At 37.5% G+C, this 13,350-nt stretch overlaps 1 long non-coding RNA gene across 1 annotated transcript in view; it reads right to left on the bottom strand.

Annotated features, from left to right (window-relative positions):
• Window positions 1-2,182: 2,182 nt before the first annotated feature.
• Window positions 2,183-13,350, bottom strand: part of LOC144771478 (uncharacterized) — a 317,699-nt gene continuing 306,531 nt past the window's right edge. The window contains exon 3 of the long non-coding RNA XR_013599305.1: window positions 2,183-2,276. This is a non-coding gene — a long non-coding RNA (uncharacterized LOC144771478). The remainder of the gene's footprint in view (window positions 2,277-13,350) is intronic.

The raw sequence follows: 13,350 nt of genomic DNA, 5'->3' as shown, positions 1-13,350 counted from the left end.
CCTGGGACTATCTCTGGCATGCATTAGAAAGAACAGGTGTTAAACAGGGATTCCTCAAAGCGATTCAGGCATTATATTTAAATCCAGTAGCGACTCTCCGTGTGAATGCTGGGAATGCGGGACATTTTCGAATAAAAAGAGGTACAAGACAGGGGTGCCCCTGCTCACCGCTTCTATTTGCTATATACATGGACCCACATATTCGCAGAATAGAGGCGTGTGAGTTGATTACACCCCTAATAACACTCATTGGGCACTGTAAAATTCTAGCCTATGCGGACGATGTGGCCGTAATCACTCCAACCCCTACTGAATCTATAGAGCATGTAGAAATTGAGGCGTTGAAATTTGGAAAGATATCGGGTTATAAATTAAACACGTCTAAAACGCAGATAATTAAAAACTCTTATACTATTTGTACAGATAACCGAGTGACGCAGGCAGGAATATATTTAGGGGTAACAATTTCGACAGATCTGGATTCCCTGGTAGAGAAGAATATCTTTCCTCTAATCAAGAAAGTACAGAAAGACCTGGATAGGTGGGACAACTTGCACTTGTCAATTGTGGGGAGGACGAATATAATAAAAATGCTGGTTCTCCCAAAATTTTTATATTTATTTAGAGCAATACCTTTGTTATTCGACGTCAAATTATTTAAAAAACTAGAGCACATAATTAATAGATTTATCTGGGCAAAGGGGAAAACTAGGAGGGCCCTCAGGTTCATGACACTCCCAAGAGAGAGGGGAGGATGGGGAGTACTAGATCTAAAGCTTTATTACTGGGCAGCAGCTCTTCAAAATATGGTAGGCTTACTGGGGGGGGCAGAGTTAGAAGGCTGGAGTGAGTTTGGGACGCTGGCAATCTATGGCCTAGCCTTGGGAACAGAAGTGGATAAAGTGCTGTTGAAGTATACAGAGGCTAGTTACTATAAAAGGACAAGGTTTAAGACGCTTATAGCAGCATGCACAGTTTGGAAAAGTTTCATTAAAAGAACGGGCTTGGGGAAGTACAATTTATACACTAGATTTATAGATAATCCAAATTTTCCACAAAAGATTTTTTCGGGTCTTACATTTATAGAATGGGAAAGTAAGGGAATTAGAAGAATAGGGGATGTAATGGGGGAACAAGGGGTTTGTCAATTCTCAGAACTACAGGCAAGATTTAAGTTAGATACTAGGCATTTTTTTTAAATATTTACAAATAAGGAGTTTCTTATTGAGTAAAAGGGGGGGACCATTAGAGTTTAGGCATGACCCGGTTATGGAAGTGATTCAGTCAGGGGAAGATTGTACTATCAAGAGGTTTTATTCTGAACTGATTAAGTCAAAACAGGATGATCTTGAAAAATGGACAGACAAATGGAAAAATAATCTCAATATCAGCGGGGAAAGCTTCGGTATTTCTTTAGAAACGGGATACTCGTTGTTATGCTCGGCACCACTACAGGCGCAACACTATAAAACGCTATATCATCTATATTACACCCCTGCAAAAATAGCTCAATGGGGAGGCACTGTGGGTATTAAGTGTTATAGGTGTGGAAGTTCGGAAGCTGATCTGATGCATGTATTTGCAACATGCCCTAATCTATATTCACTCAAAAAAGATATTGAAGGTTTTATAAATAACATTTTAGGAACTGAAATTGTGTTAACCCCCGCAATAATCTTATTAGGAGTGAATGAGGAGGATGAGCAATTACAAAGCGGGGGGGGGGAATTTTTATTTGTAGCAGTATCAGTTATGAGATTATGTATAGCGTCTGCATGGATAGACCCTATTCCTCCCACTTTCCATCACTGGTTGGCCAAATTAATAACAATGTATAATATGGAGAGAGAGATTTATGCAAGAAAGGGGAAAAGGGGAAGGAAACTGGGTAAGCTAATATGGGACCCCATTACACGATGGAAAGAGGGGGGAACCGAACGAACGGATTGAAAACTGGATATGAGTAAAATCTCGTGACCCATGGTGGTCTATAAGGTACCTAGACGCCACCTCTGAAACATTGGGAGGGAGATAAATATTAGACAACTGATTATGATTTAATCGTACATAAGAGAATATATGTAATATAATGGAAAGTGTTTTGTTAGTAATGATATATGTAGATTGTCTGCTAACCCTTTGATATGATTTATGTCTTCAGAGCCTGGATTGTTATACTTACTTTTTTTTCTTGGGTTTTTTCCCTTTTTCCTTCTTTTTTCTTTTCTTTTTTTTCCTCTTTGTTATTTCTCTTGTTTGAAGTAATGTGCCGTGTCCTGTATGTAAAAGCAAAAACTCTTAATAAAAAGATTTAAAAAATAAATAAATAAATAAAATGATGTCACTACCAGAACATGTAAATGTTAAAAATATATGTCCAATTTTAGAAAAATACTGCACCCCACCCTATGGGCTGTTTAGAGCCCACCAAAGGGGTGCCTTATATGTATTTAAAAGGAAGGTTTAGGCATGGCAAATTGTTTATTTTGGTAGGTCGAATTGGCAGTTTAAAATTGTACACACAAGCTCCAGTGGCAGGTCTGAGACATGTTTTAAAGGCTGCTAATGTGGGTGGCACAATGAGAGCAGCAGGCCTGCGAGTATCATTTAATTTACAGGCTCTGGGTACATGTGGTAGCACTTTACTAGGGACTTATAAGAAAACTAAATGTGCCAATTGGGCGTAAGCCAATGGTACCATACTTAAAGGAGAGAGCACAAGCCCTTTAGCACTGGTTAGCAGTGGTAAAGTGTGCAGTCTTAAAGTCCAACAAAAAGTAAGCCAGGAAAAACAGGAGGATGAAAGACAAAAAAGTTTGGGGATGACCCTGCAGAAAAGGTCACATCCAGCAGTATGGTTACACTTGGTGTGTTGACATGTTTCTACCTGTTCTCTTAAATGCGTCTTATCTGGCCTGATGATACAGACCTCAGAAAATGGCAAGCCATCCAGCTAGTGGGGTGCATGGTATCCAGGATGCACTGGTCCATGATGCTGAAATGCAGGATGGTTTGGGTATACCACAGGGGACTGTATCAGCCACATGTATCTTGACAAACATATCCTTCAAATGCCTCCTCCCATCTTACCATTTTTTTCTATATCTTCCTCACGGTGTCTATATTCATCCTCAATAGATTCACCCTATCGCTGACATCCTGCTAGACAGCTAGATGACCTGCTTCTCAGCTCCAATGAAGGTGTGTAGAAGAAGACCATGTTGTTCTCCAAAGTGACTGACAACAATGTTCACCACAACCGTGTGCTTTTTCTGTAACAAAAAGTGGTATTGTGGCTCCCAACTGTTTTGCTACTAAAGGGAAAGATAGCAGGACGCTGGGAGTGTCTTATATTTATGTGGTTTACACTTTTATTGATACCTAGTATGTGTGATTGTGGTCAGGTATTACATTTTTTCTATTCTTTCATTCAGAATAGCAAGCAGTATACTTATACATGGGTTGCCATTCAGGGTATGTCATGTAAAGAGAGGTATGCATAAACTGCGAATGTATTGTAAATATAGTAATTTTGCATTAGTATCTCCGGAAGGCACATCCAGATAGATCTCCTAAGCACCAAGAGGAATCACATGTATCACACCCTCTTCTGAGGAAATGAGAATGCGCAAGTGTTTCTTATGCCTCACTAGAATGAGGTATGCTAATGCAGACATAGTCTTCGGAGAAATTCAGCCTTATCTGAGTAACTTCCATCTAGAGCAAAAGTAGTGTGCATAGATATGTATTCTCACCCAGGCCCCTAGAAACAGCAGACACACACAGTGTTTGGTATTCTACAATAAAATGTTATTTATTATGCATTAGTTGTATATTTATGTGTCAAAATGATAGGTTACGGATATCTCAGCAGTCATAACACAAAAGAAGATGAATATAAGAAATACCTCAAACATTTTACATCCCACCTTTCTCTATTAGAATAGCTTAGTCCTTAACCTAATATCTACATATTTCTCAAGCCTCATGATCAACCTCATGGTTATTGTGTTGGCTGAATGGTTATTAGAATTCCCTAACTTTTCATATGCCAAACCATGTAAGTATTCGTATATTCCTCGGAAAGTTATCGGATCTGCAGTTGGATAGCGTTTCTTTGGCATGTCTGATTAATAATCAGTCATTGTGTCTGCTCCACCCAAATCCATGATGCTCCTGACACCTTCCCTTCCAAAGATGCTCTACGAAGAAGGTTAGGGAATGTCCTGTGCAGCCTCTGGTATCATTGCACCAAATTACTAGCAATGTCTCTGATGCAGAAGCATACATAAGGCAGGCAAATGTTACCATTTCTCTTTCTTTCCAGGCTTGACTGTGAGTGGCCAGATTACCCTGCAACTCCGATATTACGTGTAATCCTACAGATTTTAGACACAGGAACATTTCAGGTCACTGTTTTGTTAGTGCAATTTCTGTCAGATTACAGCTCTGAAAATAATGACTGAACATAATATGGTGCACACACATTATTAAAGTTAACATTAAGAAAATTAGTTGTCTATGCCCGAAGCCTAGCACACTATAGAGTTATTGCTTTTATGTTGCCATACAATCTGGCCTGCCCTGTATATAACGTGTGCATTCTCAGGAAAACCTTGCCACACACAACAGGGGCGAGTCGATACACATATACACAAAGGACAAAATACGCTTCTATTCTATGTGAATGCCATTTCAGAATGCAGTTTCTTCTATGAATTGGGTTCTAAGAGTCATAGGATCAGATGACTGTTTAATCCTGTTATTTGTATATGAGGAGCATCAGTAGTATTCCAAACAGTCAACTTTCTAAATGAGGGACAAAGCCAACATTTTGGTTCCAAATTTGAGGTATGTCAGACACAAACCTCATGCAGATAGTATTCGTGTTTTCTTTACAAAGCCTGCATGTAAATGAGATGCAGTCCAAGCTTTTCTAGCAGATTCCGAGTTTTGCTAAGTTGATTAGTGGAAAGTACAACCTGATAACTTTTCTTGACCCCATAGAGTGAATATGGTTGTGGGCTGGTAATCATATAAGAGTCTGTCTATCGCAATCTAGGCCCCTCAGTAATACTACCATCAGCTGGTCTCAAACTTTCTCAAAGCTATTACAGTATCCCATCCGTTCCTGGGTTATTTTCGTTCTGTCTAAGCAAATAAATAAATGACTAGCCCAAATATGTTCATTTTGTCTTATCAACTCAATTCTAATTTGATACTCTTGTGAGGGCTCCTCAGTATTCTGTGCAAGCATTTAAAATAATGTCAGCCCTTTGTGATTTCTTTATCAAACAAAACTCAAGCCTTATTCACACACGTGCAGTTGTTAGGTAAATTAAATACATTGAGGAAGCACTTACACAACTCTTTATTCAAACACTTTGTTTGTCTCAGAAGACCACATTCCAGTAGATCAGACTAGAGATATTGCCTCAAACACACTGGATTGTGGTTGGAGTGTGAGAATATGCAATTGTGAGAAATGTGCCCTATTGTGGTAGATACACTGGTAGATTGAATAGTTGCACGTTGTAATATTGGCTAGCATTCCACATTCCTCTATAATAATTGGAAACAACATCATATCAGTTTTACTGATCCCATGTGCCACAAAAAATTATGTTTAGTTCTACCTAAATCTCAACTTTTGTTAATTGATAATTAAGTTATTCTGTTTATTGTATGCCTCCAAAGATATAAAGGCATATTGTGTGCTGAGACAGAATACTGAGTTGGAAATGTTGACTTACACAAATATCGAGTTTGAAATATTGTGATTCCGAAATATCGACAGCAAAAATATTGTGGTCAAGAATATCGAATTATAGGTAAGAAATATCTTTTTTTAAATTTAGAAGTCAATAATATTGTTTTAAAAAATATAGATGTTTAAAATATAGATTTTTTAATTAGTGTTATGTATTTTAGTTTATATTTTAAGTGTATGTTATGTATTGTTTATGTTTTTTAATGTATGTGTTACATTTTTAGTAGTTATAAATATTATTTTAATAACATTTTGCATTTATTAATGATTAATTGTTTGTTAATTAATAATAATTAATTAATTGATAGTTAATTATGGTAATTGTGTAATTGTTTTTAGGTGCTGGTTGTGGGGTTTTAAGGGGTAAAGGGTTTGAAGTAATTTATTTTTGATAAATTATTAATTAGTTGTTAATTTATATAAACTAATTAATTGAGAATTAATTATGTTAATTGTGTGATTTTGTTTAGGTGTGGGTTGTGGGGCTCATTGGGTACAGGTTGGAAAGTAATTTATTTTTCATTAGTTAATATTAGGTTCTCAATTAATATTAATTAATTGATAGAAAATTAATTATGGAAATTGTGTAATTCATTTTAGGGGCGGGTTTTGGGGTTTATAGGGGTAAAGGGTGGGTTAGTAATTTATGAATAATCGATTAATAATTAGTTGTTAATTTATATTAACTAATTAAATATAGTAATTGTGTAATTTCTTTTAGGTGTGGGTTGTGGGGTGTATGGGGTAAAGGGTGGGAAGTAATTTATTAATAATTAGTTGTTAATTAATATTAATACATTAATTGAAAATTAGATATGGAATTTGTGTAATTATTTTAGGTTTGGGTTATGAGATTTATAGGGCTAAAGGGGGGGAAGTAATTTTTGCTTAATTATTAAAAATGTGTGGATAAGTAATATTAATGAATTTATTTATTTCTAATTACCGTATTTGTTTATATTTGTTATGTGTGGGTTTTATTGTTATAGGGATGTAGTGTGGGGAGTAAATTAGTTTTACTTACTTTATAATTAGTTGTTAAATACTATTAGTTTTTTAATTGAAAATAAGTTTTAATTGTGTAAATGTACAGTTTAATTTTAACTGTGGGTTGTGGGGATTATAGGGACAAAGTGTGGGAAGTTAAATCATTTTTTAATTAATAATATTCTTTTTATTGGTAATTAATTATGTTAGTTGAGGAAGTAAATTTTTTTAATGTAGTTGTGTTTTGTGAATTATGTGGTCATATAGGGTAGGAAAAAAAAGTACATTTATGTAATAATGTTTTTGTTTCTAAATAATTTTTCATTACAAATATTTATTTGATTGGAAATTGTTTTTTATTTTATTTAATATATTTGTAGGTATTTCTTATATGCGTTTAACATTATAATATTTTTTAAATGGTTTAAATATGTAATATATTTGTATTTTTTATTTTTAACATATTTATATTTTTCTTAATTTATTTTGTTTGTAAAATATTTTTATTGTTAACATTTAGTTTGTTTTTAATTTTGAACTGCCTGGAGTGAGAATATTAACTGTTACTCCTCTGAAATCCAACACTTTCCCTACTGTTGCACTCACTGGAGTGGGAATAGTAAGCTTTTACCCCTCCGCTAGCCAACACTTTCCCTACTGTTACACTCACTGGAGTGAGAATAGTAAGCATGTTAGAGTCATTGGTTGATTGAAAGAAATGTATCGATTTTTTGGTAGTTATCTAGATACTAATTCCCTTCAGGTACAATTAATTAAAAAGCTTCTCATTTGCTGGATATGTGACGTAAAACCAATGATATTCCAAGAAGTTAGTTTCCGAGTTTTTAAACCAAGTAGCTAATTTTTTTTTTGCCAGGACTGATGTGGTCAGTTTATTTATTTAATCATTTTCTATTTTTGTTCTGTATGCAGTACTAAATTTGGCCTATTTGGGAAACAGCCATAACATTGCATGTGTTACATCACATGCTTTTACAACGTTGTCGTTACAACAACCTCCTTGTTACAACGCGACCCATTACATCGCAAGTCGTTTCAACGACTTGCTGTAGGGGGTGCACAATCCAACACCTTCCCTGCTGTTGCACAAACTGGAGTAGGAATAGTAAATTATACTATTCCTATGTCCAGCACGCCCCCTACAGCAAGTGGTTGAAACAACTTGCTGTAATGGCTCATGTTGTAACAACACAGTCGTTGAACAACTGCGTTGTAAAAGCAGGTGATGTAACGCATGCAAAGTAATAGAATATATATTTGCTGATTTATACTCAAAGACTTACTACTATTAACTTTAGGGTCATATTTTGAACCGTACCTTTCCCCACCCCCTCATGTAAAAGCGAATGGTGACGCAAACTCTGCTAGTAGACTTAAATCTCCACCCAGAGTTACTACATTGTGATTGCATTAGGCAGAGTTTTAGACCCAGGCATTGGTGTAAATCGATTTTCACCAAGATCTTTATCTGTAGATCAACTATTTGAGCTGCGTCCTTTGTCAGCAACAGGTACACACATAATGTAACAAATCTGCAGTCCAGATGTTTTAAAGGAGTATGTATATTAGAGAAATCATTATGACGAGTATTCATCTACTCTTGTTTCCTTAGTCTAAGAGTGTGGTGATGTAAACTGTTTAAGCTCAATATCCAGGTAGTGTGAATTTTAAAATTGATTCCCAGTAATGGTTTATTTCGGATTTTGAGGGCAGATAACTACTTCCGGATCATGGCCTCCTGGTCTCCTTTTTATACGTTTTCGTGTGCGTGGCAGAACAGCAACATCCCTTTACTACTGTCTAGTGTTACACAATAATGAAACTGGCAAGCTGGTACAGTTGTAAGGCAATATATTCGGCTTTTGCTGAGTTGCCGCCAAGGGTGTGTCAGTTGTCCTTAAAATAGCCATGGGTAGCATCATGTCTAAAGAGACCTGCAAAATATACTTGGATTCAATATACTTTTGATGAGAGTCGTGTTCGCAGGATGTGTTGCACTCCTTAAAATAGCCATGAGTAGCATCATGTCCAAAGAGGCCCGCAAATATAGTACCTATACCCCTAAGGGTATCATCGAGGTAGATGTGGGGAACGAAGACAGATCGACCTGAGCAAAGTTCAATGTCACAGAGGGAAACACCGGCTCCTCGATTTGGTTGTGTCACACAGGACCTGTAGCTGGTGTTCCTCACAAAGCAAGTGCATGAGTTGCATGACACCACAAAGATAAAATAATTTCCTCAGCTGTTTACAGGACTCTGCAAGCTAAAGGGGAAGGAAGTCTCCCTACACATCGACAATACAGTAACGCCCATCTATTTTATTTATGATGATCCATAAAATTATTAATCATATGGACTGAAACATCAATACCTCCTGGTTTCTGAACATTGTGACTTTTGTTAGTCCTGGCAGCCTTAGGGTGGTTCTCCCCCCAATTTTTTTGCATTCCTCCTCCATTTTTACTAATCTCGTTGGCACTGGCCTTGGTACACTGCAAACTGTGCAACTGCTTACCAGTGCTAAAGTGCTTCTGTTCTCTCTATACATGTGAACTTTTGGCTTATAACCACTTGGCATATTTAATTTACTTCTAAGTCCCTAGCAACATGGCACTACATGTGCCCAGATCCTGTCAATTAAATGCTACAAGTGTACCATTGGGCGCAGGGTCAAGACGGATTTGCATATGGCTGGGTCCAAACTGGAATGGCATGGCATGGTGAGCAAAAAAAGGACGGATTTAGCCCCAGATCTCTGTACTGGTTGAATGTATGACATTGTTCTGCATTCTGTCCATCTATTGTTCTATTTGCATTTGTCACCCCGAGTGGGACGGGTATGCCTAAACGTGGGTCCTGTGCTCTCCATGCCACTGGAGTCAAGCTCTCCTGGCTGATGAGGACTGAAAGCCCGAAACCGGTCCTAGGATGCTTGTTTCCAGTCTAGGGAGGACCTTGCCTGGCAGTTCGGGCTGGACTGTTCCCACTGGGCGCAGGGTCAAGACTGATTTGCATATGGCTGGGTCCAAACTGGAATGGCATGGTGAGCAAAAAAAAGAATGGATTTAGGCCCAGATCTCTGTACTGGGGTGCATGTATGCCATTGTTCTGCATTCTGTCCATCAATTGTTTTTTTTGCACTAGTGGACCTGCAGTACTGATAGTACCTCCCACTTGATTAATCCTTTAAACAAGTATCAGGCCTACCATTGCAGAGCCTGTGATAGCAGTTTAAACTGTTATTTCGACCTGGCAAAATAAACCAGGTCCACACTTTCCTTTTTAATACATGTATGTCACCCTTAAAGAAGGCCCTGGACAGCCCAGATGGCAGGGTGCAATTTATTAAAAAAAGTAAGACATGTACTTTTAAGTTTTACATGTCCTGGTAGTGAAAAACTCTTAAATTGGTTTTTCACCACTGCAAGGCCTATCGCTCCCATAGGATAACATTGGATTTGCCTTATTTTATTTTATGAGTGTAATTTCCAAATGGAATGAGATAACCAGTTCATGATTGGTGTCTCCGAACAATTCAAAATCCCAACTTATTGTGAAGTCGGTTTTGAAATTGCAATTCTGAAAATGAACATTTTATAAAGTTGAAATTTTTCTGCCTTGTCCATTTAGTGCCAGCAGCCTCTCTATGGTCACATGACTGGGTGTAGGTGGCAATTAGGGCTTTTTGTATTCCCCCTAGACAGTCAAACACAATCAGATACACAGTTAGTGTTCTGCACATGTTGGTGCTATTTTTATCAAATGCCTCAAAATTCGATATCTCTGGGCCCACTGATTGGATTTTTGTTGTTTTGGTCTTGTTTGATTTATTAAGCATTCCTCTATTTGTTTACTCTATTGTGGGCACCTTTTGTGGTGTGTCTTCACTGTTACTATTTGAAGTGTTGCACAAATACTTTACACATTGTCTCTTAGTAAAGCCTGACTGCTTTGTGACAAGCTACCCAAGGGTTGAGCACATGTTAATTTAGGGGTTGCTTGTAATTTCACTCTGAAACAAATTGTGGTTTCTGCTTGAGAAGGGTTTCACCCCTTCAACCTGTATCCTCATTTCTTACACTTTTCTATTGTTAAAGTCTTTTTTCAACCCATGCTCCTTTGAAGACTTTTACAATTGTATAATATGTATATATCATTTGTATCCCTATTTGAAACATATTACAGCCTAATAAAACTCTGTAGGCTGTAAAATGCCTTCCAGAGCCATACATTAATATTAATAACATTTAACAAGTTAGATTTATCCTGAATGAATATTGTTTACCTCTTAATCGTTACAATAATTTATGTGAAAGAGAATTAAACTAGAGGTTCAACCTTTTTGCACAAGACATAAGGTCTTTCATGACTTCAACATAATAGTAGGACTGGAGCAGCTGGAAATATGGTCTAATAAGGCAAACATTCTCAAGTAAGAGGCATCAACAGAGACTCAATAAAATCTATGTCATGTGTCAGCAGTTTATAACGACTCCTGCTTTCTTTGCAGGTGGGTAGCTCTAGTTTTGTTTCTTCCATTGTGTCTGTTTTCAAAACACTCATTATATATTTTACACTTTTTTACAATATCAACCTAATGCGAACATTTTACCATTAAACACAAAATTTAAAAAAACACTATCCTTTCATGAAAATCACACTATTTTCTATTTATATTCTCATTAGCCCATTTCTTTTTGGCAATAAACAATTTTTTTTACATTTTTGAATAGTCACATGTAGCCATAAAATACCTTATATACATTACCCAACATTACTTAATCAAACACATAGCATGGTCCTGTCATATCTCTTCCCTCAATAGGACAGCTGGCTCATTTGCTCTGGGATCAGCAATGTAGTATGTAGTAACACATTTAAGTGAACAATTTACATATCTCATGTACCATTGAGAACTGCCTTCTTCACCAACTGGGTCTTCCTCACCTCATCCTTCATTAACACGTATTTCCTTGAAGGCCCCTAAATACCCTTCGCAGTTTAGGATTACCAAATAGGCAATGTAGGCACAACCTATGGGCTCCACTCCTTTTAGGGGCCCTCAACAACTGATTAAAATAATATTGATTTGATCTTGAAAGAAAATTACAATCAAGCTTTCTTAAATTGTTTCCAAAATATAGGAAAACATGAATCAACTCAAAAAAAAAAATTACATTAAAAACTCTATAGAGAAAAGACTGTATAAATGTAATGCACCCAGTAACTACTTAAAGTACATAAACCAGAGGCATCAGATTCACATAACAGTTTGTCTCCTAAAAGCTCATCTTCCGACAGCCGTCAGTTTGTAAAAAAATCCAGTGCAACCTATGTATGTGTTAATTAAAATTGTTGGTTGGTAAACTTAAAAACGTATTAGGAGATAATTTGCGGGGGGAGGGCTTGAAATTTCAACTGCCAAGGGGCCTACGCAGGGTTTAATCTGGTACTGATCCTTCGGGCACGATGAAGCAGAGAGGAGCTTGTTATAAGTCTGAGAGTGCACATTACATTGGACTAGGTCTTTTCTCCAGCAGTGGGTGTCATCACACCATTCCAGATCATTGCCACCAGTTTCTTATCATTTTTCCTCCTGCTATTCTTTACCAAGCTGACTGGTGCATGGTGCAATTGATACCAATACTTATAATGGAGCAATTTATGCTGACCATCCATGGTCCTTCCTTGGTTTGTCAACAACAGTATTTCCAATGTTCCTGTGGTATCTCTATTTCGGGATGTTCTGCCCACTGCTTCCTAGTTCACTAACCCACCATTTAAGCATCATTACCCTACAATTATACTAAAAACACAAATATATAATCACCTGCCCTCATTCATCACTACGCCCGCTACTGAGCAAGCATATGCTAAGGGTGCATAGTGCTTTTGATTTCTCTAGAACTTTGGTTCTGCTGGCAAGACACTAGGGGGTATATTTACAAGCCCCTATTACCACGGAGTGTCACTTTTGTTGACGCTCCGGTGATATAGCGCCATTTTCAATACTTACAAAGTGGCGCTAAGCCACTTAAATAAGTTTAACGCCATCTTGTAAGGAGGCCCTTTTCCGCCGCACTCCTCTGCGGTAGAGGGGCATGCAATGGGTGTTACTGTGGGCGTTCCACAGTAACACCCATTGCTTTTTGACGCTGCCCCAGATTTACAAGGCTAAGGCAGCGCCAAAAGTGAACTCTATGGATTACCAGGCCTTAGAAAGGAGATTCACAGAGAAATTAATAATTTCTCTCCTTTGCTCTTTACATGTGCGCTGCATTCTGCATCACACATGGAAAGAGCACACCACCATTATTGATTATGTGCAGGAAGGTGTCCCTTCCCGCACATAAACAATCACCCCTGCAGGGCAGGCACCCTTGCAACATGGCAGCAGGGTGCTTGCACTGGTGCTAGGCAGCTTTTTTGCAGCAGCGCTAGGGGAAACACATGGGTGCGCTGTATTCTTCTGAATATGGTGCATCCCTGTATTTTAAAAATGTCGGAGTACAGCGCTGCATAATTTGGCGGAACTTGGCGCAGATCCGCGATGCAGCAGAAGGGAAAGAT

The sequence above is a fragment of the Lissotriton helveticus genome, chromosome 1_1 (assembly GCF_964261635.1).
Source record: "Lissotriton helveticus chromosome 1_1, aLisHel1.1, whole genome shotgun sequence".
Lineage (NCBI taxonomy): Eukaryota > Metazoa > Chordata > Amphibia > Caudata > Salamandridae > Lissotriton > Lissotriton helveticus.
The sequence above is the reverse complement of the archived record's forward strand: the minus strand, read 5'-3'. Positions and strand labels throughout refer to the sequence as shown.